Source organism: Haliotis rufescens, unplaced genomic scaffold (genome assembly GCF_023055435.1).
Source record: "Haliotis rufescens isolate VD_foot unplaced genomic scaffold, xgHalRufe1.0.p SCAF_9, whole genome shotgun sequence".
Classification (NCBI taxonomy): Eukaryota; Metazoa; Mollusca; class Gastropoda; order Lepetellida; family Haliotidae; genus Haliotis; species Haliotis rufescens.
In genome coordinates this window covers 30,814,607-30,834,580 of record NW_025964383.1, presented here as the reverse complement: position 1 = coordinate 30,834,580, position 19,974 = coordinate 30,814,607, and the positions used below count along the sequence as shown (strand labels likewise).

Sequence of the window (19,974 nt, the reverse complement as noted above, 5' to 3'; positions counted from 1 at the left end):
GGTCCTTCAGTCTTCCTCTACATCTGTGTGTGGACACAGTGACTGGTCCTGCAGTCCCCGACTACATCTGTGTGTGGACACAGTGACTGGTCCTGGAAATCTTCTCTATATCTGTGTTTGGACACAGTGACTGGTCCTACAGTCCCCCACTACATCTGTGTATGGACACAGTGACTGGTCCTGGAAACCTTATCTATATCTGTGTGTGGACACAGTGACTGCTCCTGAAGTCCTCCTCTTCATCTGTGTATGGACACAGTGACTGGTCCTGAAGTCCTTCTCTATATCTGTGTATGGACACAGTGACTGGTCCTGGAGTCCCCCACTACATCTGTGTATGGACACAGTGACTGGTCCTACAGTCCCCCACTTCATCTGTGTATGGACACAGTGACTGGTCCTGGAGTCCCCCACTACATCTGTGTATGGACACAGTGACTGGTCCTACAGTCCCCCACTTCATCTGTGTATGGACACAGTGACTGGTCCTACAGTCCCCCACTACATCTGTGTATGGACACAGTCACTGGTCCTGGAGTCCCCTAATACATCTGTGTATGGACACAGTGACTGGTCCTGAAGTCCTTCTCTATATCTGTGTATGGACACAGTGACTGGTCCTGGAGTCCCCCACTACATCTGTGTATGGACACAGTGACTGGTCCTACAGTCCCCTAATACATCTGTGTGTGGACACAGTGACTGGTCCTGCAGTTCTCCTCTACATCTGTGTGTGGACACAGTGACTAGTCCTACAGTCCCCCACTTCATCTGTTCAAATGCATTCCAATAAAATATTAGACCTCTAGATCTACTTGTGCTGTTGTGGTTGTGAACAGTTGTTATTTTGATTGTCAATGTTGACAGATTAGATAGCATGAGGTGTAATATTTCAACTGAATAACATAAAGGATGTGTATATATTTGAAGTAAAGTACAGTTTGATCTGCAATTTTGTAAACAATATTTCTACCAAAATGATATTTACTTTACCGTACCAAATTAATCATGTCGTGAAATGAACAAAAACCCAACTAATTAATGGCCAGTAAATGTTCAACCTACTTGTGATTTTTATATAATTTACAGAAACAGATAACTCTTTAACAGTCTGTATTTAAATATTTCAAAGGCATAAATTGATATTGACATTACTATAAACTTAAAGTATAAACAGAATTATTTTCAAATCCCATGTGTATTGCAATCATAACTCATTTGTTCCATTTGTTTAATTGTGAAACCCATCTAGTTTATGTCCACAAACATGTTTTGAAACTTTTAAAACAAAATGATTTCTTTTGTGTATGCAATTGCCATGTATTCTTGGTTATTAATCATATTTTATGTGTTGGAATATAGTTGTGCTAACTGTGTCATTTTTGCAATTTTTGTATTGTTATGATGTAATATTTTACTATTGTTAACAATCTTTAGAACTTTAGTTTATTATATACAAATGAATGAAATACTGGGATTTATCAGTGACGATAGATCAAGTTATCAAGTTATGAAATAAATTATTGAAGTACAAATATTATTACAATATTATTAAATTATTCTATCAGGCCAGCGAGTCAACACAATGAAGTACCAGTATCCGGTGACGGATGTCTGGAGCTTTCTGCTGACAGTAACACACTGGTTACAATGTGCGTCCTGTCAAAGGACGAGGAAGTGAAAAGCCTTATTCACTCACAAAACAACATGGCCAATATTTATCAGAACTAAAAAAGCACATTGTACCATTTGTTTACAAGCAAGACAATTATTTTCTCCTGGAATTTAATTAGGTGCTTTTGACCCGGTCCATGTTAAGTTTTGAAAACTTATATTGTGAGAAATAAAGACTAGAAAATTTCGGTTTGTATTTCTTTGTTAAGTATGAGAAATCCAGATTGTTCCATCAACATAATTTGTACCGATACATATATTTTATCTTGGCTGGATTACCAATTGAAGTTTATTCCTTTTCATCTCTTGTTATCTTATCTGTACACATATCTGATCAAAACATTTTCAAACTATTCAGGATAAATGTATTAGTAGCTTCCTTTTGATATACAATTACCTATCATCATACATGATTAGGTCAGGGTTTTCAAGAAGTTGGTGTTTGTATCAATTCTTACATTTCTTCAATTTCTTGCATTATTTATATTTATCAATTTTAGGTTTTCTTTTAACTTATTTTAATCAGTTCACACATTATTTCTTTTGTGCAATCTCAATCGACAATAATCAGTTAAATAAGTGATGTTTGAAGAACAAGTAAAGTATCATCTGTCATTGTAAACACTGAATAGTGTTATCGCCCCTTCTGAATATTTATTTTGACACACGAGTTATTTTGTGAACTAATTTCATTTATATCGTAAAATGTTTAGATGAAAATCATGGCAGAAAAAGTGTCTTTTGTCAACTGGACTCATGGCAAAACGATAGTGCGTTGTGCAGCAAACACCACTATGAAACGTGAAATAAACATGATCGACGATCTCGAGTTCGCCAAGCCACGCATTGACTGAGCAAATTTGCTCATGACGTGTTTCATGTTATACGGTTCATTTACGATACAAAACTTCTGTCATTGAATGTACTGTCACATTTAGTGAGGTTATGATAAAATCTATTTCTGAAATACGTATCTCGAAATGCACCTTCGATTCACTTCCGCGATCCTGACAGCAAAATGCTAATTCCAGTGTATTACAACCATATTTTAGTTGGACCTCATGATTAAATGTGAAATATCTTCTGTATTAGATACAGAGGATACCATTTTTTGTTTGTTTGAAATGTGCATCAGTGAAATGCACAACAAGCTGTCTGTTCCCTATGAGCTGATGCGACTCGCACTGCATGGAGCAATGCTCTCCAAGCCTCGTTTTCGATCCAAGATGGCGAAAGTGTGAAGAAGGTCAATAGCTGGTTTCCGTTGGGCAAACATCTGTGTCCGGCGTATTAAGTGGTTGCATGGGTATTTATGGAGAGGCAGCCATCAACAAGTATACATCAAACACATTTATTGACGACAAAAGATGTTGAAACTATCGTTGCGTTTAATCCATCATATATTACCGACTAAAAACATATTTACTTCAGTTGAATCTGATGCATAGGGTATTAAATTGTATTTGGATACTTAGTGTATTTTAGCTTGCTTAAACAGTAATTGGATGTAGGTGATAAACACCTACATGATTTTAATGTGTGTTTCCTGCAGCTTTGAAGACGCCAAATAGAATCAGGGCCCAGAGGTTTTGTCTCTTGACGTTTAGTAAAGGTACACACATAACACTATACAAAACAAACGAGTCTGTTGTATAGCTTCCCTTATATTCTGTCGGTGGTATGTGAAAGACGCCATGCAGCCACGTCGAAAGTCCCTTTCAGCGTCTTTAAATAGTGTGATACAAATGGACGCTTTCTATCAGGGTGTTAGCTGAACTGAAACCATTTATGGATACGATAAAATACAATCCTTTCCAGGAATACCATCAGGCAGAGTATGTGACGGTCATGCACATTTCTTGGAAATCTAAAGTAAGCCACGAAGCTGACGATCAGTTGTTCCCTTCTAATATTACATGTAGAAATGTGCCCTGCAGTTGGGTACTATTGGTGTAGGTTCCTATCACTTTATGTGGCGATAATAATCCTGGTCTTTACTCATGCCGTCACAATTGGCTTGCTCAGCGACGCGCTAATGAGTGAGTGAGTATTGTTTTACGCTACTTTTAGCAATATTCCAGCAATATCACGGCGGAGGACACCAGAAATTGGCTTCACACATTGTACCAATGTGGGGACTCGAACCAGGGTCTTTTGCGTGACGAGCAAACGCTTTAATCTCTAGGCTACAGACTGCCGTCGTATAGCTGGCATAGTGCTGCGTTAAACAACAAACAAACAAACAGCAGCAGTAGAAGCAGAAGCAGCAGCGGCAGTAGTAGCAGAAGTTATTATCGTTATTATTCCTTTTTATCCCCTCCGGCATATAATGCGGGGGGATATAGCGATCAGCCAGTCTGTCTGTCCATCCGTCTGACCGTCTGTCCGTCCGTAATCATTTCCTTTTCCGGGGCAGAATTCGAAAACTATTCAGTGTATTTGATCGAAGCTTGGCAAAGCTATCAGGCACATATTGAAGTGGTGCCTTTTGATATTTTGGGATTTTTCTATAAAAAATTTTTTTCAATTTTTATGGAATGAAGTTGGGCATAGACTCAATTTGGGATGGGTTTCGTTTCCGGGGCAGAATTCGAACACCATTCAATGTATTTGATCGAAACTTGGCAAAGCTATCAGGCACATACTGAAGTGTTGCCTTTTGATATTTTGGGATTTTTCTAATTTTATTTTTTTAATTTTTTTATGGAATGAAGTTGGACATAGACTCTGTTGGGGATGGGGTTCGTTTCCGGGGCAGAATTCGAAAACCATTCAGTGTATTTGATCGAAACTTGGCAAAACTATCAGGCACATACTGAAGTGATGCCTTTTGATATATATATTTTTTACGAATTTTTATTTTTTACAATTTTTATGGAAAGAAGTTGGACCTAGACTCTATTGGGGATGGGTTTCGTTTCCGGGGCAGAATTTGAACACCATTCAATGTATTTGATCGAAACTTGGCAAAGCTATCAGGCACATACTGAAGTGGTGCCTTTTGATATTTTGGGATTTTTCTAATTTTAATTTTTGAATTTTTTTATGGAATGAAGTTGGACATAGACTCTGTTGGGGATGGGGTTCGTTTCCGGGGCAGAATTCGAAAACCATTCAGTGTATTTGATCGAAACTTGGCAAAACTATCAGGCACATACTGTAGTGATGCCTTTTGATATATATTTTTTTACAAATTTTTATTTTTTACAATTTTTATGGAAAGAAGTTGGACCTAGACTCAATAGGGGATGTGGTTAGTTTTCGGGGCAGAATTCGAAAACCATTCAGTGTATTTGATCGAAACTTGGCAAAGCTATCAGGCACATACTGAAGTGATGCCTTTTGATATTTATTTTTTTACAAATTTTTATTTTTTACAATTTTTATAGAAAGAAGTTGGACCTAGACTCAATTGGGGATGGGGTTCGTTTCCGGGTCAGAATTCGAAAACCATTCAGTGTATTTGATCGAAACTTGGCAAAACTATCAGGCACATACTGAAGTGATGCCTTTTGATATATATATTTTTTACAATTTTTATGGAAAGAAGTTGGACCTAGACTCTATTGGGGATGGGTTTCGTTTCCGGAGCAGAATTCGATCACCATTGCAAAGCTATCAGGCACATACTGAAGTGGTGCCTTTTGATATTTTGGGATTTTTCTAATTTTAATATTTCAACTTTTTTATGGAATGAAGTTGGACATAGACTCTGTTGGGGATGGGGTTCGTTTCCGGGGCAGAATTCGAAAACCATTCAGTGTATTTGATCGAAACTTGGCAAAACTATCAAGCACATACTGAAGTGATGCCTTTTGATATATATTTTTTTACGAATTTTTATTTTTTACAATTTTTATGGAAAGAAGTTGGACCTAGACTCAATAGGGGATGGGGTTAGTTTTCGGGGCAGAATTCGAAAACCATTCAGTGTATTTGATCGAAACTTGGCAAAGCTATCAGGCACATACTGAAGTGATGCCTTTTGATATTTATTTTTTTACAAATTTTTATTTTTTACAATTTTTATAGAAAGAAGTTGGACCTAGACTCAATTGGGGATGGGGTTCGTTTCCGGGTCAGAATTCGAAAACCATTTAGTGGGTAAACAATGTATGCTTCTAAAAGAACATTCAACTGTTGACTCATTACATACAGAATTGCACATTTACTAGTGGTTAGTTTACAGACAGCTGCCGGGGGGATATGTCACCTTTCTGATGACTCTTGTGTTTATTTTTATTCCTACCAGTTTCGGGGGCACGTGTGGCCAAGTCGTCTAAGGCCCCGCAATTCGTTGTGCAGAGTTGCGTCCCTTGGGCACGCCAGAAATCTATGGTTGTGGGTTCAAATCCCGGTTCGCCCCGATTATGTTTCAAGGTTTGCCAGCACCATGCCTGTGCTCGTGGGTTTCACCGAAGTAGTAAACGTCCGAGACCTGCATCACCTGGGGCTTTCCTCCCACATTAAGCTGACACGCCGCGATATAACTGGAATACTGTTAAAAGCGGCGTTAAACCCAACTCACTCACTCACCTACCAGTTTCAACTGGCGAAGAGACGTTAGGGAAAAACATATCTAGTAACAGCATCTTTAGAAAACAGTAATATCGTGAGTTGAGCGAGTAGGCAGCCACTGCAATATAATTCCTCCAGCATTATACGGGGAGGAATGTGTAATGTATGGTAGGATAACCACAATGCCATAACTTACAGCTTGATGGGAAGGGTAGAGCTAAGGTAGCCCGGCCTTAGATAAAGTCACACTGACATGGTGTTTAATACACCGGTTCCCTTGCAACAAGCGAGGACTACTGATCCTGTACAATGACAATCTGTTTCTCCGTGTAAAGCTACCGTCCGTGTAGCAGTAATGTATAACTTACTGTTTTATGTATGCACCGCTTGAGTTTGGGAGAAGGTGTCGATTCTATGAAAGATAACATGATATTTCAGACGGTCTGTGTATACAGGTATTCCTGTCAGCAGTGGCGAGTCACATCTAGATGCATGCTTACGTTATTTGCCTCTACAAACAAACAGTATACTAACGGTCAGCTTCCCCAATCAAAATAAGAAACTACAGGTGTTAAGATAAGGTGTTGAGGTTAGGAAACTGAATGCATACATGTAATACAATATATGTTATGTTGGCAACACAAGAATCAGGTAAACAAAATAACATGTGTCGCGTCATGTAGGTGCAAATTAACTGAACTCGATGAACTCTTTTTTTTATCCCTGCTATGAAAAACCTTTGTATATTTAACTAATGATAAATATCTACGTAAGAAGACAATTACATACTTCCTGTTACATATATGAATCTAGAAATATCAAGCGTATGCTAACGTTTCATTCCATCCATTTACACAGCATAAACGAAAGTAGAATTGGATGTAGTGATCTCAATAGTCACAAAAGTGAAAGACATTTGCAGCATGACAATGCGGTATTTATATGGATTCTCCACCTCACTTTCTCCTCACTTGTTTTTCTTATCGTGACATTAGAAGCACAATGTACTACTACGCAAAAGGTTTTGGTCTGAAAAACACGACTGTATGGTAACAGGAATTTGACAAGAGATGTCAAACACAACATACTTATGTCTGTCCATGAATTCAACTAGTGGTAAATTTGTACCTTGAGTATGAATATAAAAGCTTATATTCCTGTGACTTTAGTCCTGGGGACATGAGTGGTCGTCTTACTCTATATTGTCTGTATTGTTTCTTGACCTTAAAATCTTGATGTCTTCACAAATGTATTTATGTAATCGATCGGTATTTAGATATGCCAGTTAGTCCTGTTTACCAATCCCTTTCAAGTAAAGTTAAATAAAATATATTCAAACTATGAAGGAACCGTGTTTCCTCAATTCATGTTATAAAATGAACTAGTAATCTGAGATCCATATGAATATAAATATAAGCGATAAAACACTTTCAATATTCGTAAGAAATCACTGCTAAAATAAGAGTTGATTTACCATTCCGACTTTATCGTGAGCAGGTGGTTATGAATCACTATGAGTATCATTAATAGTGACAATACGAGGTGTTCACGTAGGTGAGCGTAGCCTGTCCCTCCCATGGCACCCATCACAAACATTTGCAAGGGTAAGTCAAGTTAAAAAACACGGAAATATATGGTTCAAGTCAAAATAGGGAATTGCATAATTTTTTATCACCCCATCACAAGTATATCAGTAGTGAGCAAGGGCACCAGTGCAGGGGATACCACATATTGGCTTCTCACATTGTATCCATATAGGGAATGTGTGTGTCTAAAAACTTCAGTTTGAACAATCTCTGATACATGCCTTATCTCAAGAAGGCCCACTTACTGACTCTGTATATTTTATCAAAAAGTAGATCCTTTAATGTTTTCGCCAATGCGTTGATATCATATCTCCTGCAGAGAATACATTTACATCTAAAACCCCCGTGGGGACCCGGGGTAGAATGTGCCCCCCAGCATCCCATTGCTGGTCGTAAGAGGCTATGTCGGCAGAGGAAGGGAGCGTGGTGGTTGAGGGCGCCAGACCCGCACCTGGCAATATTGTTCCTTAGTCCAACACACCACTTCCACAGCAAAGAAATTGTTGGTTTCCGTCTTCCGGAAACCTTCCCATTTTGGATCCGGCCCGGATACCTTTCGGAAACCTTCAAAAAGAAATTCAAAATTTGGGGGGTGCATTATGTTCACTTAAGTGTGAAACACATAAAAAAAACTATCTTGAAAATACCAAGAAATTTGAAGGTTGCTGAAGGCATCTGGAAGGTTTCCGGAAGGTATCCAGATGCAAATTTTCTTCATGTCTTGTTTCTGGTAAATAATGTTAGCCTGTGCATAACAGATAGCTGTTGTAATGTTCTGTGTTACCTAAATGGTAAATATCCTCCTAAAACATTTTTGGAGAAGACAGTTGTTCAATTTCATATATTGTTCTTTTCAGATGTTAATGGTATTTAATGAACAAACATCAGTTCTCGTATAATGATATCCTAAAATTTCATGTCCAGACTTCTAGTTTGTACAGAGAAAAAGAAAAAGTTATTGAAAATGTGCTCACTTGGGCCTTTGGTCCTAGTAAGATGATAATAAGACTATTTGTAACGGTACATGTACTTGTTATATCCAAAATGCTAACTTCATTGAAATTTGCCTCACCCTAGTTTTATGGTACTACAGTGAGCTCTTCCTCAGTTACTGTGAATTCTTTTATTAAAAGAGATTGAGAGTTAATTTGACACCACACCACACCAAATCACAAATTGTAACCACTGCTCATATATGTGTATTCAAATAATATAACAACTATGTGCTTAATACTTCACAAATATCTTCTGAAATAGGCATTTTAGTCATAATTGCAGAAATACTTTATGAATGACCCCTTCACTATTGCCTTGATCTTACACTTCAACCCTTCATGAGTTATCACTTTTGAGTGTGAAGTTGACCTTCAATATCAGTGATAAATATTTCAAAAACATTTCAAAGAGCTATCCAGCACATAAACCAAATATGCAGTCCTTTGGTAGAATTCAACATATCATTGACAAAAATATGAAAATAATATAACCAGTATATGTATGAGAGTTACTAAGACTTCTGCAGAAAAGGCAATTTAGGAGAAAATGTAGTATACATAGGTCACGCACGACCTTTTTCCAACTTCGACCCCTGCCCAAAGGAAGATTTAGACCACAAACAAACTTTTTGTCTGGTTGTGACTTTGACCTTTGACATAACAGATCAATGTGTCATCAGATGCCAAAGCAATGCATGGTTTCATAAGATAAGTGTAGCTATTAAACTGAGGCAAAATCATGAAACATCCCCATTTACACAGCTGGCAAATGAAACATAAGCAACAATCAAATTATCATATTTTTTTTATTCATATGCCTATCATGCCTATAGTATATCGCACACTGAACAGTGTTCACACGATTGTTCCTGATGCAGTATGCAATTTCATCCTATTCTTCAATACTCATAACAGAGTGTGATAACTGTTCGCTTGACAGTACCTACGGATTATGTTCACCAGTTCAGAGAACTTACTTTCCCTCAATCCTACTTTTCTTTCTATATTGCCATGGATGAACAGGAACCAGGATGAGGGGATACCAGTTGGACTCAATCCCTGCTGCATTGCGCTAGTAGAATTGTGAACTTTCCATTTGGTGTTTGGGTCCACATTGAAAGACAATAAGTCCCATTTATCATTCCGTTCAAGTGTTTACCACATGGCTCAGGACAAGAATTTCTTGAATGTCCTGGAAGGATTCCACTCCAGCTTGGCATTGGTTGGTCTTCTCACATTAGCCAGACCAGTCTTGTGTGTCCCAGTACCATTTGGCATATAACTTCTCGGTCAGCCTCCATTGAAATAACAGGACCCTCATCATCGCTGTCTGCAAATCACCTCTGATATCTGAAGGGGTGCACGCCCTGTTAAGGACTCCCTTGTCTGGTCCTTCCAGGCTGTCAACCTGGAGTACTCATCCAGGGATCTCAAGCAGGACTTCAGTTTCTGCAGCATTATGTACAAAGATTTTAGCAATCAAAAAGAATGGTTGCCACATGTACTTACAGATAGAAGGCAGCAAAATCACTAACATTATCATATGTGAGTCTTGTTATATGCCAAACATTTAAGATAATCACATCTCAAATCTCAACCAGACAAACCAGTGATTAATGTTATGAACTCGGTCCAGACAAACCGATGATAACTGTTATGGACAATATCCCACGTCATTGTGGTATGACTACACGCTATCAATGAGCCTACTCGATCACTACCTGATCTATTAATTAGGCTTGTATGGCAAGCATAGACTGCTGGGAATCTTTTTAAGAGATGTCATTTAGTGATTGCTTCAACTCATCAACATGGAAAAATATATTTTTACAATCCTTGTCATATAGCCAACTATTGCTGGATGCTGTATCAATAAATATGTTGTGTTTAACACTGCTTTGAACAGTATTCCAGATATATCACCGCCTGTTAGCTCGATGTGGGAAGAAAGCCCTAAGTGATCCAGGTCTTTGATGAATCCCACGAGCAAGTGTATAACGCTGACAAACCTAGCAACATAATCGGGGAGAACTAGGATTTGAACTATGACTATAGGTTTCTGCTAAGCCCAAGAGATGCAACTCTGCACAGCAAATTGTAGTGCCTTAGATAATAGGACATCCGTGCCCACAGCGATAAGGAACAAACTGAAGAAATATTTGCAAAATAACCATATGAACCAAACAAAATAATTTCAAAATATGTATCACTCACTGTTGCTCTTCTATGGTCTTTCCTTGCATTGATGCTGCACAGATGACTGTCTCTTTTATTCATCCGGACATTCTACAAACATAAGTAGCATTCACATCACAGAAATGTCCAAACTGTACACAGTTGTACATTTGATTCAAATGAAAAGACCCCAGTTGTGATTCCGACTTAGAACTGCCCTAATTATAATAATTCATGTCAAACATTCAGAGATGACATTTATCCCTATATTTAACTAATGTAAAAACAATATTTTGACAACAAAGTCAGGGTCATTCAACGCATACATTACATGGGGAATAACTTGTTCGACAATGCAGAAAGATCCTCATCGAGGTCAACGTCATTCCATGAATTGTTGCTAAATTTTCTTGAAAATGCAGGAGCGGTCGGGTAGCCTAGTGGTTAAAGTGTTCGACCATCATGCCGAAGACCCGGGTTCGATTCCCAAGATGGGTACAATGTGTGAAGCCCATTTCTGGTGTCCCCCGCCGTGATATTGCTTGAATATTGCTAAAGCGGCGTAATACCACTCTCACTCACTCTTGAAATGCAGATTAATGCAATGCAGTATTTACTTTTATTTCTAGGCTATTTGTTTGGCTTTTCCATGACACTGTTTTGACAGAGATCTAACCTTGATATGACACTTTGTTCAGAAATGATATGAATAAGATAATATTTTATTATTCCCAAGGAAATTTGGGTTACATTGTAAAAGCACTGAGAAACAAGTATAAGATTCATGATTTAAGTTAAATACACTCATACATACACACACAAACACAACATCCAAACACCAGGGTTAGAAATTGGCACCAGTCATATAGTCCTTGCCAAACTGCCCAATAGTAAATATCCTAAGGACAAGTAGAATATTGACATTTTTAAAGGTTTTGCTATATGCTATCATTAAAAGGACTAGTGGACTGAAACTGTTAGTTTCTACCGCTGCAAACACTAATCAACTTATGAATTGGGTGGTCAGACTAGGTTATCATCATACTCTGGGGGCATGGATCTTTGCTGATAATAACTATCACTAGATTGCCTGGTCCATGTTCAATTATTTACAGGCCGCCATCACAGAGCCGGACTATTATGAGTGTGATGTTTCACATTGCATTGAAATATACCATGATGAATACATGTAGTTTGTAATTATCACACACAAAAATACTCACTCAACACTTCGTATCCTCCCTGAAGATGTCTGTGAACCTCCCCACAAACCCTGAACATGCTGAAACAGAAAACAACTAACTTGTCTTAATCCTTTCAAAGTTTCAGTGTGAATTTGTGAAAGATTAATAAGCTGTCATTATTCATTGTAATCCATATCTCACTTTCAGGTGGTTCAGGTGGCAACACATGATTGGAATTGAATGCCACGTTTTGTATGACATGCACTTTGACAGATTTATACCCTTGGTAACTAACCCTTGTCATCAAATCCAAGCGTTATGTTGAGAATAAGGACACGACCCTTAAAAGTCCTACACCTGTAGCTCTTATGCAAACCCAAATCCCATGTCACAACAAACACTTGATCATAATAATAACAAAAGGTTTCCGAAAACAACAAAACTAAAAGGCCCTTGACGTTTACAGTAGTAACATGGAGATCAGGAAAATATCTAAATCAATCCATTCCATAGGATCTCTGTATAGAAATCATGGAACATTATGTCTCGAAGCCCTGTTACGTAGGGTTATAGCGAAAACGGCACCTCAGAAAAACCTCGACTCGAGCGAAAACGGCACCTTATTTTTTTTTTACCTTGGTCAAATGAATGATATTAAACTTACATTGTAACTTGCAAAGGCCAATAATTGTGAGATGTTAAAACAAGTTTACATTAGAAATTAGCCTCTGCTCCAACTATAATCCAACTTAGCTTATACGCAACTCAACTTATGGTGAAAACATAACATGCTTTGACGAAAGATAATAGAAATTAAACTCACATCGTCTCTTACAAACACAAATAATTGTGAAATAAAACAAATAAGAAATTAGCCCCTTACTCCAATTTACTCACCGACTTTTATTCACTATACGCTTTGAAGTTTTAAGTACCTTTACTCAATTTAAACTGAAACTGTATTTAAGAGGCCTAACATGGTGCTGTAAGATCACAATTATTCACAATGGCCTTTCGATGTGTTGCATGCGAGAAGAATGACAGAAAAAAAATCAACATGCTGTATCATGTGATAACTGTGACCAGTGGAACTGGACTTTCTATGGCCCGTTATAGAGAAATTTGCCGTACTGACTTCCCTTTCCGCTGTGTGAAATTCGTAGCTCCCGTCATTGAAGAGGTGATCGGTAACTTTCATGTCAGTTTCCAGTCAGAAGATGCTGAAGAAATGAGAGTACCAAACCTATCGGAAATTCACATACGGCTTCAGATGTACTCAATACATCAAATACCATGTAAATAAACCCTATATATTGCTACAAAAATCGTTGTTATCGTTATTAAACATAGAGGTTCCGTTTTCGCCCGACACATAGTAGCCGTTTTCGCCAAATGCGGTGCCGTTTTCGCCAGAGAAATCGGTGACGTTTTGCTGAGGTGCCATTTTAGCCTGCACCCGTTACGTACCTAGCATCCGCAAGGTGCTCTTCCTTCCTTCGGCTGTCAATCGAGTTTTCGAAGTACTTGACGTCCTCGTTGTGGATGGCTCAGATGGATTTCGACCGGGATTTCCGTGTTAGAGGTGATTGAGAACAATGTATCGATACACCAGGTACCCAGCTAAGAATTTCACGTTGTGACAACGTCGTGACAACGTTGTGTTTACGTTGTGGCAACGTTGTGGATGTTACGTCCATATAACGTTATTCTGTGGACTCCCATTTATGTTGTCACAACGTCATGGCATAACGTTGTGTTACGTCATATTCACGTCGTCACAACGTTGTGATGACGTTTATTTTACGTTGTGGGAACGTTGTGATAACGTTGTGTTTACGTTCTGGTAACGTTGCGGATGTTACGTCCATATAACGTTATTCTGTGGACTCCCATTTATGTTGTCACAACGTCATGGCATAACGTTGTGTTACGTCATATTCACGTCGTCACAACGTTGTGATGACGTTGTATTTTACGTTGTGGGAACGTTGTATTTTTACGTTGAGGGAACGTTGTATTTGACGTTGTGGTTATGTTGTAATTTACGTTGTGGCAATGTTATAATAATGCGTCCCTACAACGTTATTCCGTGTACTACCACGGACGTTGTCACGACGTGAAATAACTTTGTGTTACAAGGATGAAATACGGTTGTGACTATCCACACTAAAATGTTGTAAAAACAACCCCAAAAATGTTTTAGAATATGCTTTAGTCACGTGAATGTGTATGATTCGAGATACCTTTTACCAATATTTTAAAACCAGGGCGTCGAATAGCCCGGTTAACAGTGAGTTAGATCGTGTTTTGCTAACAATGTTCAAAATGTAAAAACACCCCTGAGCTGTTACCTAGATACATGATTTGACTATAACAAAGTCAGACACCGTTACCCTTTAGGCTTGTACTGAAAGAAACAAAAAAAAGAATGGCAGACATTGTAAGGGGTTGACCATGTGATATTTTCTGGGGAGGGTCGGGTCCTGGAATATTATCGAAAAAATATACTGTCACCGAAAATTCTTGACAAAAATAATTACGATTCAGACTGGTGAAAAAAATGCCTGCCACAAAAAAATGACATAGAACTAGATACAAGGTGCTCATCTTCAGGCTCATAGAGTTAAAGAAAATCATATATCTGCTTTTGTAGCTGTGACTGAAAACATATGTAATCTCCATAGAAAAAATCCAAGTCCCCACCTCCTTGAATATTAAATGGTCGGTCTTTAATCAAGTCCATATAGTATACTTCAACTTTCAGTCATGCGAAGTCACCATTCAACAAAGAACTCCAAGACACATTTGCGTTGACATTTTATTATTTTTAGATTATAGAAAATTTATACACTTTTCGAAATTATTGAATGCCAGAATCTTCTTTCTTTTGTGTTCACTTCCACTTCCCTGAAATACAAACAGCTTAATAAATCTCGGGCAGGTATATGAAAGATTTCATATGACGAGAAACATTCATTTGGAGATAAGGTTTTATCAATATTCAAACAATAATGTATAATTCAAGTGACTGATGGAAACAAATTTTAACATTCATTCAGAGACATCAAGAATCAGGTTGAATACAAAACGTGGTACGAGCATAGATTTATATAAATAGATCTACATTCTTAGCATTCATTTCAAGCTAAAAAAACAACACCAATTAACATGGATATAGACAACGGAATGTAACTGTAAACAATTGTACTTACGTTAACATAATTCACAGCCCAGGGTTTATTTGGTGTGTTCCTCAATGATTCAACATTCTTGATTCTATCTCCTGGAATGGTCGTGTAACATTTTCCCCCTTGCTGCAACGAAAACATATTTAAAAAGTCAAAACTAAAACTATATTCAATAAGCATACATTTAGATCTGTAGTCTAAACAAAAAGATAACATACATTGTATAATTGCCTAAAATTTAGGAAAACTGTAAATCTAAAGTCTTCATGTATAAGGTCCGATCGGAAATAAACTCAGGCTACAGATATAAGTAACAAAATTATGAGTACCATCATAAAAAAAAACACCTAATGTAATTTGGTTTTACATATACACCGGTCTGACAAACCAGTGATTGTTATAGTGAGCCACGTCTCACAACCTCTGTCAGAGTACAGTGACACACAATCATGTTAGAACAAACATGGTTTGTTGGGGACCTTTTCTAAACCGGAATCCAAACGGGAACAGATATATTTGACAGGCATTGTAGCTAATTACGACTCACATCTTCATCGCAGCGCTGTTTATATAGATCTAGCTACAGTACGATTTCGTAGCTAGCACTGGAACTTACTCGTTCAGTTTTCGGTCACCATTTTATTCTCTCTCATTGCCAAAACGTTTCAGAGTGAGTGAGTGAATATTGCTTAACGCCGCATCAGCAATTTTGCAGCTATTCGCGGCGATAAAACGTTTCAGAGAACCAAGTATCATATACTTACTACGTTTATTAACATAATACAGTTCAATATCGTTAAATATCATTCTGTAGTATGGTAGCCTACCGGGCAACATACGGAGATCGAAAACCGAACGAATATGGTTGCTATCAATTCCATTGTATTTTTCATTGGTGCACACTGACTAGATCTACACTTATCTCACCTTAATAATCAACAAACGATGACCAAATCACTGACAATGTTTGGTGGTATTTAACTTTTGATTATCGACTAGCTTATCATCACCAGCGAGAACAATACCGCAAACACCCCGTTATAGCGCGCGACGAGACTCGTTTTACTTTTGCTCGTTTTCATTAGAAGGGAGTCGGACATAGATCTAGTTATCGAAAAATGATGAATTGATTCTTTGTTTTTTGAAATATTAAAAATACACATGATAAGCGCCTTGCTCAAATAAAATTTATAGACAGCACCAACAACCAGATGATCGACATTTAGGCTACTTCAGTCAGTGCTGATTGGGCCTTTTCGGGAACAACAAGTATGTTTCTGTCTCTTCCCGAAAATACAATTTTTCATAACATCATTGAGCCCTTTAGACTAGGGCTATAACTAGCAGCCTACAGAGAGTCGATCTGAAAATACTTCCATTGTTTTGATTCCCTCTCTTCGCTGTATAAGAGAAATCTACTCAACCTTTCCCATGGCCTGAATGAGCCACATTGTTTCAGATTATTAGTACATGTAAACTTTCAGATTTCAGAAATAACACGGAAGAAATGGCGATAACTGTCAGTGGTCAGTAGGCGATGCATACGTTAGGCCTATTTAGGCCTACAGACATACGCTTACGATCGAAACCCGAACATAATATGACGACCACCAAACGCCGCCAGACTGAATTCTGGTCAAACATATACCTACTGCTTGCCCTCGGTAATTACCCTTGGTATCCATAAAATAATAATATGGTAAAACGTCATGGGCTTCCTTCACCTCTATATACATCACGTTCTGTGTATCAAATATTACTATCAACACTGACGCTCAGCTCAGTGAAAGTGACCGGCAAACTGCATTCTAAACCCCGCCACTTCTGAATAATACGATACATTTAAATCATTTGACTATCTGCATGTACAGAAACATATCAACAAGCGGAGACTGCTTTTGAAAAATAACTTACCTTATCCGAATTCACAGATCATCTGTCCAGTTCCCGTTGCTGCACAATCACTTGGTTGTAATATATCCAGAGTGAGTTTGAACTAAGATGGCTGGTGACAACAAATCTTCCGCGACAATGTGACGTCATTTTGACGTCACTTCACGAGGCAACAGGCTAAACTTTTCAGCAGTCGCTCTCACGCCGCAAAAAATGCGCGCCAATGTGTTTTTAACTGTAATTTTGCTTAAGACAACATTTAGTAGACAGATAACTTCGTTCATAGATATATATGTTTAAAAAAAATAAAACTACGAGATGGTAGATCTACAAGTGGTTTCCTAAACATCATTTACAAAAAGTGTTGTAATGTCCAAAGCATAACGTTATCACAACGTTAATTTGCAACGTTGTTGTTACGTTGTGGAATAACGTTACAATGTAACGTAATACTAACGTTGTAATAGAGATACGCAATTACGTTCTGGAAATTTTAGTATTAAGAGATGAAAATTCAAATGCCGAATATACAGAAAGGTAATGCATTACTGCCTTGGTATTCTGACAAATTCATGTTGATTTTGATAAAGCAGTTCTATTCCTTTATGACTATCAAGAAGCAAACTTTATAACGTTTCACCGACGTTTCAGAAACGTTGTTACAAAACGTTGTGCGATGTCCGATGCACAACGTTTTCACAACGTGAATGTGCAACGTTGTTATAACGTTGTGAAATAACGTTGCACGTTGACGTCATAATAACGTTGTGACAACGTTATTTCACGACGTTACCAATCCACAACCTTTCCACAACGTTGTGACAACGTCGTGTGTTAGCTGGGTAAGCATATCGCAATCAAGCATCACGGTGTACATCGATTACACGAGGTTTGAGTGTTTGTTTACATTTGTGTTCCAAAATGGCGCCCTCGGCAATACAGGGAATTATGGGTAGACTTGCCTGTCCCGGAATAACACGAGTTGGTCACGAATGACGAGCGTCATTTCTGCAGCAGTTACGGAAAGAGACGAGGTTGGCCGATTGTAGTTCATACAGGCCATATTGGGAGCCGCGGGGATTTCGACAGTGTGTATTAGGAAGTATATCTATGTGGTGTATGGAATATGCGTTTGCCTACCATGCCTAGATAAGACAGTGTGACAAGGGAAATCCCAGCGGACGTAATATTCCTACAGCAGGAATGTTTCACAACCTCGTCAAAATCGGCGATTGCAGCTGATGTCATGCAGGGAGCTGAAGACGTGACATATTCAGACAGAGACCATATTACATATAGACTGTTACATGGTCTCTGATTCAGGTAAGGAATATGTGAATAATATTGATCACGTATTAAAGTTATTTATCTTCTGTAAGCCACTTATTCAGTTTAATATATATTAGTAAATGTGTGATTTTATTTTTGTAGGATAAGCAATCTACCTAACTTATGTTAATCCTTGCTAATGTATAAGATGTAGAAATATGTTTGCTTACCTATATTCCTTTACTAGATACTCTAATGTGACTCATTTTCTTAGTTCATACCGTACGAACAAATCAATCTGTGGTACCAATGTGTGAGAATGGTTAATAGACTAAACTTTAAACTTACTTTTGCAGGTGTGAAGAATCAAGAACACATTAAATGACAGAAGTTTCGCAACAGTGAACATAGTGAAGTGGAAGATAAGACATTTGAAAGGTATGGATATTTTCACTTGAAATTTTTGAAGAATACCATGAATACAACTTTATCATGTTGGGAATTTTGGCGGTGGGGTAGCCTAGTGGTTGAAGTGCTGAAGACCACGGTTCGATTCTTGTCATGGGTACAATGTGTGAAGTCCATGTCAGGTGTCCCTTGCTGTGGTATTGCTAAAAACAGCGTAAAACCATACCCACTCATGTGGGGATTCAGGGTTGGAATTGGTCCCCATCAACCTATGCTAGTTGTAAGAGAGGGTTATACTATAAAGTGAAAACAGCACCTCGCCTACTATTGCCTGGTGAAAACAGCACCTTGTTATTTATTTTACCTTGGTCTGAACATGCCCGAATACATGAAATTAAACTTGCATGGTCACTTGTAAACACAAATAATTGAGAAATGTTCACAAAGGTTTACATTAGAAACTAGCATCTACTCGCTGACTCTGATTTGGAGATGCAACTAAACTTATTGTGAAAATATAACATGCTTTGATTTCTTTGAAGTAAAATAAATGAAATTAAACATGCAAACACAAATAATTGTGAAATGTTAATCACCTAAACAGTTTACATTAGAAATTAGCCTCTACTCAAATTTACTCATGATTCTGATTGGGAGGTGCAACTAAACTTATCATTGAAAGATCACATGCTTTGAAGTTTTAAGTAGCTTTACTCAGATTAGCTCAATGTCCAGCTAAAACTGGGTCTGGCGAAAATGTCAAGAAATTGGACTACAGGTACACTATATATTTCATATTTATTTTAGAAAGTAGGAAATAAATAGTAATTTTATAAAAATTTCATATACATCTCCCCTTTCTGCCAGGAACCAACATCACAAGAATGTCTCTCCAGATAACAGACAACGACAATTAGTAGCCCTTTTTGCCAAAACAAGGTGCTGTTTTCGCCCGAGAAATCAGTGACATTTTGCTAAGGTGCTGTTTTAGCCTCACCCATAAGAGATAACTTAATAGATCGGGTGATCAGGCTCGGTGACCTGGTTCATGGCATCTGACAGTGACCATCTAACAGTGTGGATT

At 37.9% G+C, this 19,974-nt stretch overlaps 2 long non-coding RNA genes across 2 annotated transcripts; both read right to left on the bottom strand.

The window, feature by feature from the left end:
* Positions 1-9,560: 9,560 nt before the first annotated feature.
* LOC125377399 lies at positions 9,561-14,258 on the bottom strand. The gene is made up of 4 exons (XR_007219551.1): positions 13,600-14,258; positions 12,172-12,230; positions 10,988-11,059; positions 9,561-10,222 (listed from the first exon to the last, which is right to left on the bottom strand). It is a non-coding gene; the product is annotated as an uncharacterized LOC125377399 (long non-coding RNA).
* A 614-nt stretch (positions 14,259-14,872) lies between these two features.
* On the bottom strand, positions 14,873-17,471 carry LOC125377398. The gene is made up of 3 exons (XR_007219550.1): positions 17,235-17,471; positions 15,345-15,446; positions 14,873-15,039 (listed from the first exon to the last, which is right to left on the bottom strand). It is a non-coding gene; the product is annotated as an uncharacterized LOC125377398 (long non-coding RNA).
* Positions 17,472-19,974: the final 2,503 nt, after the last annotated feature.